The 22,344-nt window shown below is 49.5% G+C and overlaps 1 protein-coding gene across 1 annotated transcript in view; it reads left to right on the forward strand.

Annotated features, from left to right (window-relative positions):
• Positions 1 to 22,344, forward strand: part of XYLT1 (xylosyltransferase 1) — a gene marked incomplete at its 5' end in the record, with an annotated part of 297,678 nt that overhangs the window by 88,622 nt on the left and 186,712 nt on the right. The window lies entirely within an intron of this gene.

Raw genomic sequence — 22,344 nt, forward strand, 5'->3', positions numbered from 1 at the left:
AGCCATCCCCCTGCCGCTGGAATGTATGCCCACATACACAGGTGGGTACACACACGAGCTGATTGTGTGTGTGTGTGCACGCACGTGTGTACCTGGGCATCTGCGTACCCATCTTCTGGCCCTGAAAGGCGACCTAGCCTCTCAGCCTCCCTCTTCCCATCTGGAATATTACCATGAGGGTAGTGCCCTCCTCGGAGGGTTGTGGTGAGAACAGCAGAAACTGGTATCTGTAAAGTCGTAAGTGCTGCTGAGGTATAGCTTTTGAACCCAACAGACAGTTACCTGTCCGGCTGGGCTTGAAGGGGAGGTATCTTTGGATTGATCATTTCCTGGGCTCTCAGCATTGGTCACACAGTAAAGAGAGGAGACAGGATGGAGCCCATCCAGAGCCCATCCAGAACCCCTAAGCTAACAGCATTTGAGTGTCCGGGATAGGCAAGCCTGTGTGAACACTTCAAGGTGGAAGGGCAGCTCTGTGGCTGTTCCTGGAGTTCTGGAGCAAGGACCACCTGCTATCTTACTCTCCAGCCTCCTCCATGGGTTCTTGTCCTTTCACCGTGTCTCTGCCTCAGTCTACCCAAGGGGAATGAGCAAACCCACCGTGCTTCTCCATCCTTGCTCAGGAAGGCCACACATGGTGGGGAAAGGGGAGTCTTCCACCTTCTCATTTTCCCCTGCATGCACGTTTCGTTACGTCGGCCTCAGGGATGACCAGACAAGAGAGCGGGCAGGAAAGAACAGTGGGCGTGGCTTTGACGGGGCATGAGGACCCAGGTCCCTCCCCCTGTTTGGCCATCCTCTGGTCTGCTTCTATCCAAACTCCTGCCGCTCACCTACCCCCTTAGCCATGTTAACCTTAAGGGAATCACACTTGTTCCAAGTCACCTAAAAATAGATTTTCTTTAAATCAACTTACTTAACTATCATAAGTGGGCTCATCCTAAGCTCGTGGTTCCCAGTCAAGGCTATCTTGGATCTCTGGAGGACATTTGGCAGTAGCTGAAGACATTTTTGGTTCTCTCACCTTGGGGTGGGGCGCTTACTCCAGGCATCTGGTGGGTGGACGCCAGGGATGGGGCTAACTGTTGTACATTGCACAGGCCAGCCCCCGCACAGCGGAGAATGGTCTGGCCTAAAATGTCACCAGTGTCGAGGATGAGAAACACTATCACAAGGAATAATACTGGTGAAGCCACAAGTGTGAAATCACATGCTAGTTCAATTTTTTGTTTGTTTGTTTGGCACAACATTAAAATAAAGATGAAACTAGTAACATGTAAAAGTTCCTTTTGAGTGCCCCCCCAAATCATTTGCATGCACTCTCAGGGCTGTGTCTGCCCCTCTTTGGAAAACAGGGCCCTCCCCAGTCTCCTCAGTGGATTGCCAGAGAACTTCCCAGCTATGCTTTCAAAGGATGGCCCTTCTCCTCTTCAGCATCCCTCCTTCCCCAGAGGACAACTCAGTAGATGCAGGAGAGCCCCTGGGCACATGGTCCGTGTCCAGAATTCTGGAAGCCAAATCTTCTCTCCCAGGGTGGGGCGGCTACACCCCAGGTAGTTCTGTTCTTGGCCCTCTGGTATCTTTCACTATGAAGAACATCCAGTCAGCCCTTCAAAACCTCCCCAGGAAAGAACAGTCACATGCTGTTGGCTTTGGCTAGCATGCTGTGAGGGGGACAGCTCACCCCCACATAGGGACCCCTCTTGGAGTCACACCCGTTAGCCCGAGGGCGTTGACCCTCCATGCACGGCCAGCCGTGGCACGAGACGGGCCTTCTGCGTTGGTGCCGTGCCATCGGGGAGATGACTCACTTTGTGTCCACACCGTTCCGTCAGCCTCATCTGGTCCTTGGTCTTCGGGGAGCTGTAGGCTGTTGTTGTCTTTCCCGAGTTCTGACTTCCTGTGTGAAAGAGGCTCTGGAACCCATCCAAAGTACTAATGTTTTTCTGTAACTGTTGGCACAAGCCCGTGGCCAGATCTTACTCTGTGCTGGGCCTCCGTCCATCCTGGGACTCACGATGGGACCCCATTCAGCTGCCCACAGGCGGATCAGACAAGAGGGGCATGGATGAGTTTTCTGGCAGAAAGTGGTGCCCCAGATATTACCCATATGGCAGGGGCAAGACAGCAGATGTGGCCGAGCTTGGCAGACCCAAACGTGCAGAGGCCGGCAGCAGATGTGTGAGGCCTGGGTCAGCTCCCACTTCTCTCCCCCCCCACCCCCCCAGCCCCCTTCGCTCCTAAGAGAGGCATTAGCTGCTCCATCCTGGAGCACAGGTGCCACGGGGAGGCCTGTCTTCCAGAGTTCACTGTGAGCTGTGGCTGTACATCACGTGTCTGTGGCTCAGCCCTCACAGGGCCCCTTCCCTCTGCGCATGCGTGGGGTCCTCACCCAGTCCTTGGCAAATCTGTTCTCGTGCAGCCGTTCGGAGGTCAGGGAGATAGACGGCTGGGCTGCTAAGGACTCCTCTGCTGCTCGTTGGCTGGAGCATCGCAGACCTCTGCGTGTGTTGGCGTCAGCAGAACCCGCTCTGCTTAATGGCCAGATTAACAGAAGGAGGAAGCCTAGGAAGGTTTAAATCCCTGGTGTCAGCCTTCCCTCAACGGGCTGCCCCTGGGGTGTACCAAGGAAGCCCTGACGGTGGTTACCCAGGAACCAGGGGACCGAGAGATGAAAAAGCAAGTGTGAAAGGAGTTGGAATGTGGTTGGCAGCATTCCCATGGTCCCCTCCCTGGCACTGACGTTTCCGTTTGCCAAGAATTGGCTCCTCCCATTGAATCCCAGATGCCCTCATTCCGTAGGTGTTCTCATGATACCCATTTTCCAGATGAGGAACCTAAGGGTCACAGAGGTTAAGTAACTTGCCCAGGGTCACCCTGGAAGCTCAGAGCTTTGGTGAGTGTCAAACTCAGGGTCAGAAGATCCCAGAATCTATCTTCTCAACCTCTTATTTTTCCAGAAAAAAAAGTTGCCTTGACTAGTAGATTTTAAATAGCTCAGGCAAAGCTGGAAGGGAGGGGCTTGATGTATCCAACCCCAGGTCTAGATAGATAGATAGATGGATGCTTTGCACAAATATCCCCAGATGTACTTAGATAAATGGGTGGAGAGGCAGATGGATGATAGGTGAGCAGATACGTAGATAAATAGATACAATGTTTTGCACAGTGAGTAATTCTTTGACAGATAGGTTGCCACGAGGCTTGTAGATAAAATGGTTTAGGCAGTGGAGCCCGTAGAAAATTTATTTTAAAACAAAGATGAAACCTCTCCTTGCACATCAATAGTGTTTTGATAAATTTAAATGCTCATTATTTGATTCTCTCTTTCTCATTGATCCCCAAGATGGCTTATCATTTCTGAATCTACTCCAATTTGGCAAGGCCTCTTGTCATTTAATTTTAGCCTCTCTGCCTGCCTTATCTTTCCATTCTGCACACACACACCCTGCCCCGCCCCGCACCGAACAGCTTCACTGTCAATTAGTTAATAGCCTCTACTCAAATAGATGCCCTGGGAGTTGTAATGAAGGAACTCTTAGTTAGAGCAAAGATTTGTCAATCTGGGTATTTGTAAAGTTGGCTGTGCTTAGAAGGGAGCAAGCCTTCGTTTACATGGAGATTTCTCCCAGGACCTGAAGATCAACGGCATCAGGAGGAAAACTCCTGATTACTTGGTGTTCACCAATCCACCAGGTACTTGAATGTCTTTGATCAACTAACGGGGAGTATAAGAGGAGGGAGTTAACTATATTCACTTTCATTAAAGATGATGCTGGGACCATGAGGATGGTGAGCGAAGCTTAGGAAGAAAGTGAGAAGTGGGTAGAATGAAATTAATACTTTAGAAATTATGCCTATGCAAATTCATTCATCCGTTTGCTTATTCTAATAGTACTGGGGCCAGGCCTTGTGCGAGATGCTAAAGATACAGCCATGGACCGGACAGAAGGTTCCTTGCCCATGGAGCGCCCATTCTGGTTGCGGGAGTCCGTTAATTTCTGAACAAATAATTTCAGGTAGTAATAAGTGAACAGAAATGGACAAACAGTTTGTAAGCAGGGGCAGCTGGGCACCGCAGAGGAACTTGTTCAGGGAGGGCTCTCTCTCGAAGTGAGGTTCAAGCTCAGGAGCCGAGAGCTCACAGTTGAGAAAGCGTTACAAGCTCAGAGACCACAGTGATAGCGTTCGGAACATTTTGCGTATTATATCTGGATTCCTATGAAAATAATGCCAGCTTTCCTTAGAATCAATTAAATCACTAGCTCCTTCGAGCTCCTTCAGGGCCTTCATGTCATTAGAATGTCAAGATGAATAAGGAATTACCTTATCAGGCCAGGGTGAAGGGAAAGGACTGGCAGGAGGTGGGGTGATCGGGGGGAGAAGGTGCTCGAGTTTGGAGCCTGCCCGTCAAACAGATGTCCAGTGCGTCTCGCCAGGGTCAAAGGAACTTTGGATTTTATAATGCGGTGCCGATGATGGGGACTTATGTGAGAAATCTGGCTAACAGTTACCATTAGCTAATTGGCTGGCTCATGTTCTGCTGAGCTAAAGCCTCAGACACAACCAGCGGCTCGCAACTGGGAGGTAAATTCACCAGCCCTGCCCAGGGGACATTTGACAGTGTCTTGAGACATTTTTGTTACGACTTGGGGGCAGGGCAGTGCCACGGTCATCTGGTGAGTAGAGGTCAGGGCTGCCGCTAACCCCCCCCCCAAATACCCAAGAAAGAATGATCTGCCCCCAAAATGTCCATAGCGCCAAGGGCGAGATACCCTAGCGCACCCCTGTTTGCTCTGCAGACAGCTCATTTTACGAAGATAACCCCAGTAGTGGAATTGTGATCATGTAGAAAAGGGTATTGTCTTGTTTATGTTCCAGCGTCCCCCTCTCTGGTTAGTATCAGCCTTCACCCGCATCCAGGCTCCAGCCACGACCCATTCATCCCCCAAAGTCCCTGGGTCTGTGTTGACAGTGACGGAGTAGGCACGCAGAGTAATGACTCATGACGCGTGTGAGTGTGTGCACAGCTAGGTAAAAGGGAAAAACACCTCTCAGAGATGGTTTCCTGAGAGATTTATGGCTCAACAGTGCAGAGAATATGCAGTGGTGAGAAAAAGATGAAAACGTAGCTACTTGGCTCTGGTTCAGAGAGGGACTGGCCAAGGCCCCTGGACCAGTGGAGCAGGCTTTGCAAATAACTCGATTTTGAGGCCTGGTTCCTTTCTCCCAGGCCGACCACAACCTCCTCTGTGCAAACTTGTCTCTCCCGAAGCTCTTTCCCCCACTCCCCTGGGGATAAAGCAATTGCCGTAGACTCGCTTCTCTTCCAGCTCCGGGCTTCGATTAACCTTTTCCTCCGTGGAGAGCGGTTTTTGGAGTAATCAGGGAGCTTTTGAATGGCCCTTACCTGAGTCTCCAGCCCATTAATTCTCATGGTGCCCAGCATCTGTTGAGAGGACAGCAAGACCAAATTGCTTCTCAGCCCGTCTGCTTTCCTCCCACTAGCCTTGGTGGGGCAGAACCTCTCTGGAGCAGACAAGGCTGGTTTTGAGACAGGCTAAGTCCCTCTACTGCGATCTTTCCCTCTGGCTCTGGCTTGCTGGATCTCTCATCAGGCCCAGTGGCGGTTGGAGCAGGGAGGTGACCAACTGGACCCCTGCCTAGACAAAGGCAGGGAGGCTGGACCCGGGCAATGGAAACATTCTCAGGGAGGATTTGTGGTCCTCCGGCCCTGGGCGTCTTTCTAGTCTCTGTGACTCAGGGTAAACGGTGTGATGCAATATTCCACAAATAGCAAGTTCCCCAAAGCCCAGCCACATGTACTGTTTCAAAAAATAGATCGTGTTGAGATCACTGTCCCTCTCTTCTTGGTGGGAGTTGACTTTGCCAAAGATGTTGAAGGTGTGAGTTTGGCACTTGACTTGAGAACACTTAGAATCATGACTCTTGTCAACAATGACTAATACACATAGAATATATGTTTATTCTGAGTGGGGAACTGTACATGGTACACGTATTTGTAAATTTAGCATTTTTAGCTAACATTCATTAAGCACGCACAGTATGTGCTGGGCACTCTTCTAAGTGAGCGCTTGGCATAGATTCGCTCACACAGATTTCACAAGTGTCCCCTACGGAAGGTGTTGACGTCCTCCCCATTTTCCAGACACACTGAGGCACAGAGGTTAAGATAACTTGTCCAGTAGCTAACAAGTGGGACAGCCAGGATTTGAACCTGAACATCTAGCCTTTATCTGTCAGGTCATGCAACCCCATGAGGCAGGTACTAATCTTAGCCCATTTTTCAGATGAGCCAACTGTAAGGGCCAGAGAGACCAAGTCTCCTTTTAAAGGTAACACAGTAAGTGGTAGAGCCTGAATTAGAAATACCATCTCCTTTATTGCTTTGTTGCTGAGATACAGTTTAAATATAGAGATTAGACCTAAAGATAAGAGCTAGGTGTGCAGATATAAATATGGTTGTAGACCTCTAATTACCTAATAGATATGTAACGTACAATGTATACATTATAATGGATATATTCTATATCAGATGTAATATATATTAGAAAAGTATAATTCTATAATCTATATAACTCTAATCTCTATCCAATTTATGTCCTATCTTTTTTTTAAAGACTTTATCTATTTGTCAGAGAGAGAGAAAGTGTACAAACAGGGGGAGCGTCAGGCAGAGGGAGAAGGAGACTCCCCACTGAGCAGGGAGCCCGATGCGGGGCTCGATCCCAGGACCCTGAGATCATGACCTGAGCTGAAGGCAGACGCTTAACCGACTGAGCCACCCAGGCGCCGTGATATACGTCATTTCTAATGTATATATACATTATCTTGTATAATGCATATATGTATAATGTACACAGTAGGAGCCATACGTGATATAGATTAGATATGGATGTAAATGTAGATTAGGTAGAGATTAGATGCAGTTAACAGTAGGCACACGTGGAGATTGAGAGGGAGATCACTCACCTGGCAACCCCAGGCCCTCGCGTCTGGAAATACTCGTCCCTGTGGAGTCAAGTGCAGGTGACAAAGAGGAGCTCCAGGCTGTGGGCGGCTTCTCCCTGCAGAGGGAAAGCAAAGCGGCCACACGTTGGGAAGCAGACATTCCCATTTCCCTTCCCGCAGACGCGGCTTCCTACAGAGACTCCCCAAACCCCGACTTCAAGCGCGCACCGAGGCAGAAGCCCGCCCACCGCCGGACAGCCCGCTGGGCAACAAGGCAGTGTCACCAGATTTGCATGGAATTATAAGCCGAAGGCCCAGGGAGGAGGCAATGCAGACGTTTGGTATAAATATCAAACGGACCAGCATCTTTGAGGTTTAGTCTGTCTTCTCCACAGGGTTTTTGGGCAGCGCTGTGCAAACCAGAGAGCTTAAAAAGCGAAGGTTCTGGTGCTAGAGTGTTCAGGCTGGGTTTTGAGGTTCTAGTTATCAAGATAATTCAGTCAAGAAAATCGCTTTTCACATGAAAGGGCAGCATGACAAAGTCCAGGTGTAGGAAGGACGTAAAAATCAACACGCAGGGCCCAGACTTGCAGAATTTAACGGAAGAGGGCCTCGATGCTGTTTGCTCTTGGTGTGTTTCCTCCGTACCTCGGACGGGGCTAAGCGCTTCGTACGCGTGATCTCATCTAATCCTGACAGCAGTGCTTGGGGGAGGGGACCCTCGTCCCCCTTCCTTGCAGGTGAAGACCCAGAGGCATTGAGAGGGTAAATACTTGATCTAAGAACATCACGCTCTTGAGGGGTCCAAATGAAGCGTGTTGGGGGTCTTCTGTCCCCTGCCCCCAGCAGATCCACGCTCTACCCTTCTCCTCCTGTCTTTGGGCCCCCAGAGGCTTGACCTCGATGGGGTTCATCCGTATGGACTTGTCCTTGCTTTGGCTAAGAGGAGGCACTGGTGGGAGCTGGGAGGGTGGGAGGACAGTGGGATGGGGGTCATTTTCCGTGTCTGCCGGTGTGGGCCACAGCCCCCGGAAGGACTGTCCTGTACAGCTTCGTTCTTCAGGATCCAATAACACCATTCCCCAGGGTCTTGCCAGCTCCCCACCATGGCTAGCCCTGCTTTGTTGCCCTTAGGAAGCGTCTCTTTGTAAAGTCTCCCCCATTATTCCCTAGGGGAGTAGCCTCTCTTTCCTTCGGGAACCCCGCCCTGGCCATGAAGCTTGCCTCCAGGCCCTTGCTAACACAGCACTGTGGGGGCGGGGGGGGGCACTGTCCTTTTCATGTCCTGTTTTGCTACAGTAGGTGCGGGGGAGGGGGGGGGCCTGTCTTCAAACCAAAGGAAGGCCCCAGAATGGATGCACAGGAATGGTGAAGCTAGTGAAACAGAATGCCCAGTTGTGGGTGTAGGAGTATTTTTCTGGGCAGTGGATCATAGCTGTCTTTCTGTTGGTGACAACTCCCCCCAAACTGAGACACAAACATTCTCAACACCACTGTGCTAAATAAAGCATCAGAGGATCCACATATGTGAGAAGAGAGGCTCCAGACGGGACATTTTGCTCTGAGTCTCAGCACTCACTCACACCCCTTCTGTCTGTCTTGGCTCCAAGGCCAGGAAGGGCTGCTTCACCTGGGGAGGGACTCAGGTCTAGGGTGACAAGATGGGGTGGGGGGCAGGCCATCCACTCCTTCCGGCAGCCCCAGAACAGACAGACAGAAGACAGATTCTTCTTGCCAGCAAGCAAGGCCTTGGCATACTCGCCTTCGTTCTCTGTCACACCTCCAGGAAATCGAACCATTTTAGTATTTGAATCCGTTTTCTCAAAAGTGCCACCACCCCTCCTTGGGCCTCTGAGAGCCACCGGGAGGGAGGGTCAGCCGTTGCCATTTCTCCAGCCCAGCAGGTCCTGTGGGGGGGGGGGGGGGGGCCCCCCCACGGGGGGGGGGAAGGGGGCCCACCCCCCCCCCCCCCCCCCCGCCAACTCCCTGCAACCCTCCCGCTGCCTTCAGTTGCCTTCCTGAGCAGGAACATCTTCTTAATAATGATAAGCCCTTCTCATTTTCTTCTGGGAACTGTAGCTCTGATTTTTTTCCACTGCAAGGAAGAGGAAAGGAGGAAGCATGGAAAACTGGAGTTTGCTCAGCGCAGGTGCCAGATGGGTGGGGCCAAGGACAGTTGGGCAGTTTCACTGTCCCCAGAAGGAACACCCCAGCCAACTCAGTGCTAGCAGAGAGAAACTCCAGCTGTAAAAGGGGCCTAAAGCAGCTCCTTTTCCAGATGCTGACTGCCCCAATTTATAATTTGGCTCCAGTTAATGGGAAGCAGGAGGTGACTTTTTCATTATGTGGCCCTAGACCCAAAGTTCTACATGAGCCTCCTGCTGAGTCTCTCCCACTGGCCCATGGTTTTTGTTTGGGGATTTTTTGGGGAGGGGGGGCAGGGGAGAGGAGAAAGGGAAAGGGGGGTTGGAAGATTTTTGAAAAATTGGAAGGTCAGTGGGCCTCTAGAAGTCAGCTAGTAGCAAGGAGCAACTTCGCCCTTTGGAGGATCAAGAGTCCCCACGCAGCTTCCTGCCAGGACCGTGTTAGTAGCCCCGAAGTTGGACAGTGGACAGGGTGAAGGACAGGGTCTCATCACTCCTGCTCTTCTGTCCCCAGCCCGTAGGTCATGTGTGGGTCTCCTCCCCCCAGAGCCACCTCCTTCCTTCCTAATCCACCAGTGTTGCTTTGCCGAAGCGTCCCTGATGTTTTGGACTGGATCATTCTTCCTGGGGGTGGGGGCTGGCCTGTGCCCTGTAGGATATTTAGGAGCATCCCCGACCTCTACCCACTACCCCTCCCCAGTCGTAAGAACCAAAAATGTCTCCAGACGTGGCCACAGATGTCTCCTGGGGGTAAAACACACCCCAGCTGAGAACCACCGGCGTCACCAAGTATGGTTTGCAGGGATTGTGTGCAAGTCAGCTCACTGTCAGGGCGCTTGTCAGGGTGAGGTCAGGTCCGCTGGTTGGGCACCTTGCTGTCAGGGTCATTGGATTTTAAGTTTCTGCCCTCACATGAGCTCCTTTGGGCTGGGTTATAAGCAAATTAGCACCTGCCCGGCCTCTCAGTGGGGATGTGGTAAGATACAGAGGAAAGCTCAAACGTTTCTTCTTCCACTGAAAAACCAGCAAACCCTGAATCACAAGCGGGTTGGGGGGGGCCCTCGATGCACTCCTGGGGGATGAGACCCCAAGCCCCAGCTCTGATCCGCAGTGGCGGGTGGACTGAATCCTGGGCACGGCCCCAGAAGCCCGTCCCCTTGAAGACCGCAGGCGGGGGGCTGGCACATGGGCCGTGGCTTGGCTGTCTCAGGAGGGTGTGGGCTCGCCTGACCCCCGGAAATAGTCTGCGGCTTTGGGGCCGTCATGTGCTCTAACCCGGCTGGTAGTCGCTCCTGGTTACTGGACTCTCCTGTGCTGCCTTCGGACAAGCAGCTCTTTACTCTCTCCAGGCCGTGAAAGAAAGAGTCCTGTGTGCGGAGTGTCAGCCTCAAACAAGCGGGCCGCTGTGTGTTGTGCGGGCTGTTAGATGTTGGCGTGTTACTTTGTCCTTGGGTGATCCTCCACCCTGTGTTCTGAGGGCAGCTGTGGCTGGGGACATACTTGGTTTTAATTTCCACTTATTAATCAGTTTGGGGGGGGTGAGGTCTTTTTTGGGGATTTATTTTTCATAGTTATTATCAAGAGTACATTGTATTATTTTGTTACGTTACTGATTAATTCATTCACTGAATATTTACTGAATGCTTTCTATGTGCTAGACACTGTTTTAGGGGCCCGGGGTACAGCAGTGAACAGGGTAGAAGTCCCTGACCTCATGAGCTCACATTCTAGACAGACTGTAAATGAGAGATGTGTGTTCATATGTTTGTATCAGATGGTGACAAGTACTAAGGAGAAAAGTTAGGAGAGGGGTGGGCCAGGCCAGGTCAGTCAAGGAGGGGCGGCCCTTCGACTTTGGTGGGGCCAAGGAGAGCGCGGAGATGAGGGAATGTTCAAGCAGAGACCTAAAGAGCATGGGTGAGCCCTGCAGATAGGTAGAGGAACCGAGAGCAACCAGTGCAAAGGCCCTGAGGTAGGATGTGCTTGGCATGGTCATTCATTAGGAGCCGGTATGGGTAAAGCAGGAGTGAGCAAGGGGAAAAGGCCTGAAGGTGAAGCCAGATCATTAGGATCTTGTTGAACTTAGAAAGGCAAGCCTTCAGACGATTTTGAGCAGGGAGTGACATGGCCTGACTTTGGACAATGGAATGGGTGCCTGCCGTGCTGAAAGGGCACTGTAGTTGGTTAAGGGGAAGAGCAGGGAGATGGGGGAGGGAGGAGGCCATCACAATATCCAGAGCAGGGCAGCGGTGGTTTGGACCCGGGTGTTAACCATGGAGGTTCAGAGAAGTGGTTTGATTCTGGATCCTTCTGAGGGCAGAGCCACGGAACTTACTGTGGATTAGAAGGATGTAGAACAATATAAGCACGCGATCAGAAATTTTTTTAAAAAATCACATAATACAGGGAGTGTCAAGTGAGAAGTCAAATTTCCCGTACCCCTCTCCCCAGTCTCCAGAGGTAGCAACCATTGACCTTTTTCTCCTTTCTCTTTCCAGATTTTGCTTTGCATATTAGCACGTGTGGGGTGTGTGCATAGACAAGGATTTTATTTGTTTGCATGAGCTGGAATCTAATGAAACATATTTTATAACAACTCACGGTTTCTTTCTCTGTATCTTACACTCATTTCATAGCCACACATACTGCTCGTCCTTACTATTTTGAACTGCCTTCTGATTTGTCCCGCTCGTTACCCAGCGCTCAGCGTGGTGTCTCATGTGTAGAAACTATTCATTAAATACTAATTGAATGAATTCTTTCATCGTTTATGTCACTGACTTCCTGTTGGTGGACATTTAGATTTTTTTTTTTCTGTTAATTCTGGCCACTGTCATACACACAGCTTCTCAGCACTGAGTGAGTACATGTGTAGGGTGAAGGGCTGAATTTGGGATCATGACTCAAAGGGTGTGTGCATTTGACATTTGGACAGACGTAGCTGAATTCACCTATACGGCGCTTTCTTCTGATCACTTCTCAAAGCGACTTCCTGTTTTCCCTCTCAAAAGCGGTGGTAATTATCAGTCTGTCAGTCTTCATCTCTGTCAAGCCGATGGGGTAAAAACACTATATTGCTGCTTTGATTTGCATTTCAGAAAGGAGTGGGTTGCAGTATTTTTTTTTTTTAAGCGGTATCTATTGCTTTTTCCTGGGTGCCAGAGGAGGCCTCCTTGGAGACGTGATAAATAAGACTGGCCTAGCCAGCCACTGTGCTAAGTACTCTCCGAGTGTTGACTTAACGTCCCTATGAGCCCTGCAGAAGGAGGTCCAGTTCATATCCTCACTCTCAGACAATGAAACTGAGGCTCAGAGAGGAGCAGATTCAGTGTCGCCCAAGGTCGTGTATCATGTGGACAGGAAGTGGGGAGCTGGTATTTGGACCTAGGCAGAACTCTTAACCACCATGCCTTGCAGATCGGTGGATTTGGTAATAGCCATGACCCTCTTTGAGGGCTCAGCCACGCTGATATTTTGGAAACAAAAGCAAAGCGTTCCTGGGCTTTGGAAAGCAGATGGATTGGACGCTGTTAGGCTGTGGTGCCTGGGCTTGAGGCCCCAGCCTGTGGTGTGAGTGCTAGAGCGAGAGCCCTGTGCGAGGTGCCTGTAAGACAGCCGAGCTCCAGGCACATTCAGCCACATACCCAAGGCCACGCAAGAAGACGGCGTCACCTTTGTCAGACTCAATCACACTGCCTCCTGACCAAGTCCCCAGCTGCACTGCAGAACTGGGTCTGGGGCCATCGGAGGAACTGTCAGGAGTTAGAACTGTGCATTGGATTAGACAGATGGACAGAGGGATAAAAGACGACAGATAAATAGAAGGAAGGAAGGTAGATGAATAGATGGATAAACACCTCATGTCAGTTCGTATAAAAAAAAAATCCCTACTTTACACTGACCACTTCTTCAGATACTAGGGATTGGGTGATGAAGGACCCAGGGCCCTGTGCTCAGGGAGCTCACGTCTAGAGCATGGCATTTGAATCTTTTCTGTGTCATGGACCCCTTTGTCATCTGGAGAAACCTGTGGCACCCTTCTCTGAATAATATCTTATTTTTTAAAGTTTTTTTCCACCTCCCACCCACTTTTTAAAAATAACATTTTAGGGGCTCCTGGGTGGCCCAGTTGTTAAGCGTCTGCCTTCGGCTCAGGTCATGATCCCAGGGTCCTGGAATCGAGCCCCGCATCGGGCTTCCTGCTCGGCGGGAGGCCTGCTTCTCCCTCTCCTGCTCCCCCTGCTTGGGTTCCCTCTCTCGCTGTCTCTGTCAAATAAATAAATAAAATCTTAAAAAAAAAATAACACTTTAAATGCAAAAAAAAGGTGCATGGGATTACAAAGGCAAGCAGTTACATTGAAGTGCAGTTATCAAAATATATATAAACATAAAAAATGTGTGGAGTAATAATGCATTTGCATCTTTATTAACACATTAAATAACTAGATTTGGCTGCAGGTCTAATAACTACCGTAATTTTGAAGTAGTGACAAGTATAAATAATATTTTGAGCATCTGCTACCAGAGCAGTGTGATAGGAAAATATCTGTAATTTCCATGGGTGTCAGTCTCAGGTCTCGCAAATCCCCCTACAGTCTGGTGCCTACATTGGTAACTGAAGGACATGCCAAATGTAAGTTAGAGTTAGTGCAAATAATGATGAAAATCAATATGTATGTACTTAGAACCCTCAGAATTCTCTCCACAGATCCCCCCCGCCCAAGCCCAGGGACACCTCTTTGCCTGATGGAGAGACAGATCATTGCAAGATGGTGTGTACTCACTGAGCGAAATGGGGAACAGGGTCTCCCACGTTATACCAAGGCTTTGTCTCCCTGTCTTTCTCTGTCCTCCCCCCCCCCCCATCATTTGGAGATGAATTATTGTAAGATCAATGGACTTTTGCTATTTCTCCCTTTTGGGCCATTATCAGGTCTGTGATAATGTAGGAGTAAACAGTAGAAGCCGGAATAATCCCGGAAGGCTTCCTGGAGGAGCTGTTGCCCACACCATATCCTAAAGGGTGAATGAGAGTTGGCCAGGAGAGGCAGGGACAAAGGGACGCACGGAGCATTCCCAGAGAAAAGAGAGATGAGATAGAATGGGTCCCATCAAGAAATCACAAAAATGTGGTGTTAATGAAGCACAGTTGGAGGAGACGAGAACGGCAAGAGACTGTTGAGCTGGGCACAGGCCCAGGTAATAGAAGCCCATCAGAGAGCTCGAGATTCACCTAACAGGCAATGGGGCCCGCCCTGAAGGTTTTTGTGCTGCAGAGTAGCATGGTCCCAGGTCCGTTTGGGAGCATAACTCTGGCTGCCATGTGGAGAACGGATTGGAGAGGTGAGTCTGGTGGCAGTGGGACAGAGTGGGGACGTTCAGCCCAGAACCCCGACAAAGGTCTGAACTGGAGCAGTGACAGTGGGAAGAGAGAGGAGAGGACATATTTAAGGGGTTTTTTAACACATAGAATGGACAGGGTAGGATTTGGGCAAGTGGGGGAAGGGTACAGAGAAAGTTGGGCTAGGAATGCATGAATGAAGGACGCGTTTCGTGGAAAGACGAAATTCTCCCCGGGCACGGGAGGTGGGGCAACATCTTGTGAGGTTGTCAAAGGAGCAGGTGGAGTGGATGAGGCCCTCCAGAGCCCCTCACCTCGTTTTCCCTGCTGGGGGCGGAGGGGCCTTCCTTGGACTGAACACTGTGGAATCTTGCACCCAGGAGCTTGGGTGGAATTTCAAGTTCAGTCTCCCAGGAAGGGATGGAAGCAACAGGTAGGAAGAATTAAACCCCTTTTTAAAAGAAAAATCTGCACTTTTTGGGGATTTATATGCCTTTCTGGGTCTGAATAATAATTTTTTTTTTTTACAGCTATAGCTGGTGTTACATATGACCTTATAAAATGCCATGATAGCATCTAATGAATATCGTATTGCGGAATATATGACTTTCTTTTCCAAGGGCTGTTGAAGGCACGATCTCTGGTTATGTAGGCAAGGAAGTCACATTGCACTTCATCGAGAAAGAGAGAGAGAGAGCAGGCGAGCGTCCTCTCTGGGACTGCTCTTCACTGTCAAGGTTTTCGGGGCCCCAAGGAGGCAGCCACTGGCTGGGAGAAGGCTGATCTCACACACCTGCAAAAGCCTCTGTGTTTGGGGGATGTCAGCTCAGCTGGATCAGAGATCACGCTGGCCCTTCCCCCCTCCCTGTGGAATTCAGCCTGGCTAGACTTGCCTGACCAATTTAGAAGTTGACCTTTTACAAGGTATGTGTGTGTCTCTGGCAGCTTGGGTTGCCCTGGGAGAATTCACACACTCTCCAGAGGGGGATGGGCTTCCAGTGGTGTCAGCATCCTCTCTCGTTGGCCTTTGACTGCCCACCTTTTCTCCATTCCCATCCCCCTCCCCCTGACCTTGGACATCTGCATTTAGAATTCGTCTTCATCCAGGAAATAGGATTTCCCCCCCCACACACACCGGAAAAGTGCAGTCAGAGGACTGTGTTGGGAAACAAGAGGGAGAGGCACTGGGGGCTTCGGTTAATTGTTTTCGGGTTAACTGGGAGCTAGGAGAGCACTGTTGTTTGAATCCTTGCTTTTAAAATACTTTCCAAGGGGTCTTTCCGAATTCCCAACGTGCTCAATCCACTGCTCGTACCTGAAAGTGCTTGTGGTGATTTAATTATGCGGGTGTCCGTTTCCTGCCTGCATTGCCGGCTCTGCGCCTTTCTCCGCGGGGTGCACTCCACCTGGGGTGTCTTCCCCGCCCCCCTCCTACACAAGTCTTGCCAGCCCGCCAGGCAAAGCTCAGGTGTGTCACGGATGAGTCGGTGCACAAGATCATTTCAAGCAGTGCATGAACAGACTTTAAAGAAATTAATAGCTATCTGTTTCTTTTCCTAGTTATATTCTATCTATGGCAAATTATATTGGTTTTTTTTTTTTCAATTTACGGGTAATGTTTCCTTTTTAAATTAGTGCATTAAAGAAAAATACAGATAAGCTGATTTTAGGAGCGTTGGTAAATAAAGAAAACTACAGATGCTCCCTGGATAGGGCAAAATTGGAAACGTTAGCAGATGAATGATTAATATTTGGGAAGGGTGACTGTTCCTGGCTCATCCGCAGCAGGTGGCTAACTCCTTCATTTTTCTGCCTTCCGTTCTGTCTGTCATCCTGGTACCTGCCTCATAGGATGGTCAGTCCTCCTTCCTGGCAGCAACAGCCGAGTTCTACCAGATCCATTGGTAGTTGATTTTTTTTTTTTCATGCAGGATTTGTCACTGCTCCTGTTTGACCGCAAGCATCTTTGGGGAAGGCCTTTGTGGGCACAATCAAACTCCACCCATTCCTCGGTGGTTAGTCCTCATTTTTTGAAGAAGTTATTAACTTTATTTTTTCTAAAGTGTGAGTTCTTGCAAGTGAAAGGTGGAGCGAATACTCGGGGTATCGCAAGCGATAGGTATCACTGAGAAAGAGGCAGGGAGTGGGGTGGGGGCTGCTTTTCCATGAGGAAGGGCCCTGGGGGTGGAGAAGGGCCCTGGCAGCCCCCTGCCCCCCTGCAGGTCCTCATAGACCCAGCTGAGCCTGAGATCAGCCTGTTAATTGCATTGAGCCAGTTGGGAGAAAACACTTAGCAAGCAAGGAGTTGTTGAATGGTGACTGGTTTGTTGGAAATGCCCAGAATCAGCATTCTAAATAGCCACATCAGGCTTCGTTCCACGTCTGTGCTGTCCAGCGTGGAGGCCACCAGCTCTGTGGCCCACCCCCCGCCCCAAGCTCTGGAAATGCTCTCTAGGTGTGGGAAAGACCGAGTACAACCCAGACAACATAAAATAGTGCATTGATACTTCTTCATATTGATTATGTGATGAAATGATAATATTCTGAATATATTGGGTTAACTAAAATAGATTATTCAAACCCATCTCTCCCATTTCTTTGCCTTTTTTTTTTTAAACATTGCCTCTAGAAAATTTCCAGTCACATGTGCAGTTCTCACGGTGATAAAGTGGGCTGGATCAAAGCTGAACCTGAGAAAGGCTAAGAAAACAATTTTTCTTTTTAAATTACAAGTTCCTCCATCCTTGAGCTCGGAGTCTCCTGGGAGGAAGCAAAAGGAGATCTCTGTGAATCGATGGTTCTGGTTAGTTGGGTTCAGTTAATCAGGGTTTCACCTCTCCCCAGGTGCGTGAGTGCTATCTGCCCATGGGGCGGCTTGCTGGGGCTTCCTCCGCAGCTCCTGCCTGGTCTCCATGCGGAAGAAAGGTGGAGGCTGCAGAATTCAGAGCTCCTGCCGCCAGACGGGTGGGAGGGTGACAGTGGGATGGGGAAGGAAGAAGGACCACTTGGTGGCCCTCAGAGCCGGTCCGGGGCCGATCTGAGGTTCTGTTAGTGAATTGCAGGGTCCACAGTTCCCACCTCTTGGGGCGCTGAGCAGCTGTTTCCCCTGCAGGAAGCACTTGACAAGGCGAAATCTCAAGGGGGCTTTGCAACAGTCCATTCTCTGGATGTCCTCATCGGCCTGCCTTTCTTGGGGAGCACTGTGGTGTGTGAGGGAGCGATTCCTGGCCTTCATGGGGATGGCCAAACATCCAGCAGGGGACAGATGCGATGGACAGAAGTGTATTAGTCACATGTAGTCAGTCTGAGGGAGGACGAGGCCACATGCCGGGTGGGGTCCCAGGCTGGCGGGGGGCACGAGGGAGAGTTGCACTTGGAAAGGCAGTGAACACCCCAGGTCTGTGGGAGGCCGACTTGGTAGTGTCAGGGTGAGGTGACCGCTCCCCCCCCCCAGGAGGATGTGACTGTCTTGTCTGAGTAATCCCGAGGGCTGGCAGAGGATGGAAGGCCGCTCCTCGGGGATAGGCAGGAACGGTGCCTGGTCTCTGTGACACAGAGGCTTGTTGGGCCAGGGGACCTTATCCGAGGGATCACAGTGGGCACGGGAACTTACATGTAGGCTGAGGCCCTCCTGGTTGTCCCCAGATGGCGAGGCAGCACATAGGACGAATTCTAGCCCTAACACCACAGTACGGTGGGGAGAAGAGTAGATGGTGCGGTCTTCATATCTGCCTTTGAATCTTTGCTGCTCTGCTTATTAGCAGCTCACCTCTTGGATCCTCAGTATGCCCGTCAGTGAAATGGGGATGTGAACCTCTCCTATGTGTGTCTGTGTGTGTCTGTGTCGGTCTGTCTACAGATCCGATACACTGCTATTTCTCTTTTCCAGAAGGATGATTTAATCCCTGCCCTCCCCCCTCTCCCCCACAGACAACAACACATCCACAATCAAACCCAAGGCAGCATTTAATGAAAAACATGTGTCAGTTGAACCAACTGAGTTCTTCAAGCCAAAGGCTACATTGGCCCTCCATGTACTGTTCTCACTGACTGAGGACTTGGTTTTGCCTCGCCTGAGGCAGACATTGGCTCATTCTGTTTCAGGGCCAGGGAGCCAGGCTGTTAGTTTATGTAATGCTAAGGGGACACAGCCTCCACCCTGGTTCACGCACGGGCGTCCGTGTTCCAAGGGCTTCACCTTGGCGTAGCGAAGGCAGCTGCCTGGGGTCGAGGCATGCCACCCAGCACGGCAGCCCTCGGGCGCTGTATCGTGGGTGCCCCTGCCTCCAGAGGCGACCCGTCGCCTTCTTGGCTCAGAGATGGCCTCCCCTGCACGTGGAGCCAAGGGGCCCCTGCGACTCTGGGGGGATCTCGGGAAGGGGGACTGGCCGGGACCTGGTTGAGCATAACCCCTCCTTCATGCAGCACAGTGGGGCATCTGTTCACTCTTTGCTTCCAGATAGACGTTGTCTTTGTCCAAAGACAGAACCTCATCCCAGCAGCTCAGGGGACAGTTCCCCAGCCTCTTCAGTGCTCACTCGCCATCTGATACATACGTTCCTTGCTCCTCCCGCACCTTGTTGGGGATGTTCTCCGTGGAAACCCCAGCCTTGGTCTCCTCATGGGATCCTAGAGTCACTGTGCTGAACATTTCGGGGGACTGAAGTGCAGTGGTGCTTTGAGCACTGTGGGTGGTGATATTCTGGAACCCAGCAAATCGCCAACAAAATTTCGTAATCCCAAGTTTGGATCACCCCTTTCCTCAGCTCCTTCCAGGGGATGAATGGTTGGGGAATGGAGAATCTCAAGAACCTTGGGTAGCCCAGCCTATCTGTTAGCTTGTTTGCAGTGGTCTGTTTATATGTGGGAGTGTTTTTTTGGCAAGTTCGTAGATGGACAAACAGTTCTTTAATGCTTTGTGTCAGATGTAGTCCCTGCCGTCATGCAGCTCACAAGCCGTGTGTGTATACACATAATAAGAGTATCTCCCTAGACACGTAGTTTTGTGTAGAGCTGTCTTTAACAGAGCAATGAGCATTATTGACCACTATGTCAGGCGCTGGGGCTAATACTGCTCTCATTTAATCCCCACAACCACAATGGCTCATTCAACAGAAATTGCTAGAACACCGACTATGTACTAGGCACATGCTAAGTTCAACATTTTAAGGCAGAACCTTCTAGAACTTATTAACTCTATTTTGCAAATGAAGTAACCTAAGCTGAGTGGTCAGGTGCCTTCCCTGGGGTTATACATCCTGCAAGTGGCCAAGCTGGGGCTTGAGCTGGGTAGATTTCTCAGTGGGCAGATTCACGTGTGTCTGTGTTTGCACAGGTCACAGACTCAAAGCCAGGGGTGGTTGGTTTTGATAGTATACTTCACCCCTCTGGCTCCAATATCTACTTTCACGAGTTTCTGTTTCCTTATCAGTAAAGCAGTTGATGATGTCTGTCTCCCCACCTTGTGGAATATGAGCAGGGGGTGGGTGTGGGGCACGAGAGGATTGTCGAGAAAGGCCATTGTTGACTGAAAAGAACCGTATGGGTGCAGAACCAAGAAAAAAACCATATAGATGAGAAAAACAATTACTGGGAGGAGGACATTCTCCTCTGTTTTCTATTTGATGCTCACAATAACCCTGCAAAGTGGGTATTATTATTCCCCATATTCTAAAAGAGGGAACTGAGTCTCAGAGTAGCAGGACAGTGGAGTGATGGTTTGAATCCAGGTCTGGGCCCATCAGAGTCCATGTTCTTTGTTCTAGACCAGGGATTGGTAAACTCTGTCTCATGGGCCAAATTCAGCCAGCTGTCTGTTTTTGTAGGTGGGGTTTTTATTAGGAACACAGCCACACCCATTCATCACATACTGTCCATGGCTGCTTTGAGCTATAAGGACAGAGCTGAGCCATTTGAACAGAGACTAAATGGCCTGTAAAACAAAGTCTTTATTATCTGACGTTTCACCGAAAAAGTTCGCACTTCCCTGTTCTAGACTACAAGGTCTGTGATAAGAACGATTTTTTTAAATGGGTGCAAAGAAATGTGACTATGAGCATGCACACATGATATATATGCATGTGTACAGCAAAACTTGAGCCATCTGGAGCCTTTGGGAGATAAGACAGTCCTAATTTTCTCAAGAGTTAAGTCTTACCAGTGAGGATCTTTCTAAATTATATCCCTTGTTTTGCTACCTTCAGAAACAGAGTATGCCGGGCATGTGTTAAACTTTCCTGGAAGAAATCTCTCCCACATTCAAGCACTAGGTTTTGGATTCTGCCAAAAGTGCTAATGACCCCTGAGGGCATCAAGAATGCTTTAGCTCTTCACTCAATGGGCCCAGAGTCCTTTTTATTTTTCTGTCTGCCTTTTGATCATTTTTTCGGCTCTTGTATTTCTTGTGCGCCATTAGTTCTCACTGCTTTCAACGTGGCTGATTGTGACCATCAGCTGGCTTTGCTTCTCACCTCTAGAAATCATCAAACTCATTATAGTCGTACACAGAGCAAACAGGTTGTGATCAAGAGCTGGGAACACCTGCGTGTCTCTCCTATCCGCAGCTGTTTGGGGGAGCTGAGTTTTGTGCAAGCAAGGTTTCTCTGTGTGTGGCTTCCCCCTGCCATCCAAAGGCAGGAAGGTGGACTGAGTTGCCTTCTCCATGATGGTCCTGTTGTCCCAGGGCTCAGATTGATAGTAACTGAGGAAAGGGTGAGTGAGCTCTGGAAGCAGATGGTGATCGTGGCTGGCTCCTCGCACTTTGCAAAATACCAGATCTTATCCTCCCGTTTGAGCTTCAGTAGCCAGAGCTGACTGTGAGTTACTTTAATCTTGATCACAGATGTTAGCGGAGGAAAGGTTCACCGAGTTTGGCTTGCCTGTGAAATCCAGGCACAACTTTATATTCAGAGACATGTTTTTTAAATAGAAACTGATTGTAATCAAGTGTGAAAAGGCAATTGTCGTTGGTTTTTAATCACTCAGGCGGAGTATTTTTGTTGACAGGTGTGTTACCTACCTTGTGAGAATTCTTACTGAAATCTACATGTTCGGTCTGCCAAACACTTTTAAATCGCCTTCTGTTTTGGGTGGTGGTGGTTTGTTGTTTTACCTTCTACTGTCTGCTGGGCCGGCTCCATGGGCATGTGCCCAGGCAGTCACACACAAGGCTCCTTGCTCAATAGGGCCCTGCCCTTGGTTGAATGCTCTGTTGTCATTCTCTTGAAATTCTTAATAATTTCTTCATAAGATGCCCTTTGTGTTCATTTGCACTGGGCCCAGCAACTTACATAGATGATCTTGGCCATCATGGAATGGGATCACGGAATATCAAAGTGGGAAGGAGCTTACAGGTCAACCTTTCAAAATTCTTCATTTTAAAGATGGAGAGATTGGGGCCATGACAAAGATGGAAGTGAGTTGTCCAAGGTCACAGGAGAGTGAATGGCAGATTCAGATAAGTGGGTGACTCTGATCTTCAGGTCCCTCATGATCACAGGCTCTTTCTCTTACACAGAGACAATGATTACTGCTCATTTCATTCTTGCAAATGATGAGTGAATTTAATAATAATCTAAGCAGTTAATACTTAGGAATTTAAATTTGCCATTCATCCCCATTTCTCCCAACATACATGCACACAGAGTAAGGAACCAGTTTTGTCTGCAATACTAAAAAAAAAATGGCTATTTACTATAATGGAATTCTTGGTAGTGGTATAAAAATTGGGATAAAAAGCTCAAAAATGCTAGTAATTTTCTTGAGTTAAAAATTGGAAAGGCACTTTTTCCCCCTGCTTACAAAAGTAATACGTGCTCATGGTTAGAAATTTGGAAAGTGACCAAGAAGAAAAAAAAAATCACCATGATACAGTTTTTTGTCTATTTT

This window comes from Mirounga leonina, unplaced genomic scaffold (genome assembly GCF_011800145.1).
Source record: "Mirounga leonina isolate KUSES-001 unplaced genomic scaffold, KU_Mleo_1.0 Mir_175, whole genome shotgun sequence".
Classification (NCBI taxonomy): Eukaryota; Metazoa; Chordata; class Mammalia; order Carnivora; family Phocidae; genus Mirounga; species Mirounga leonina.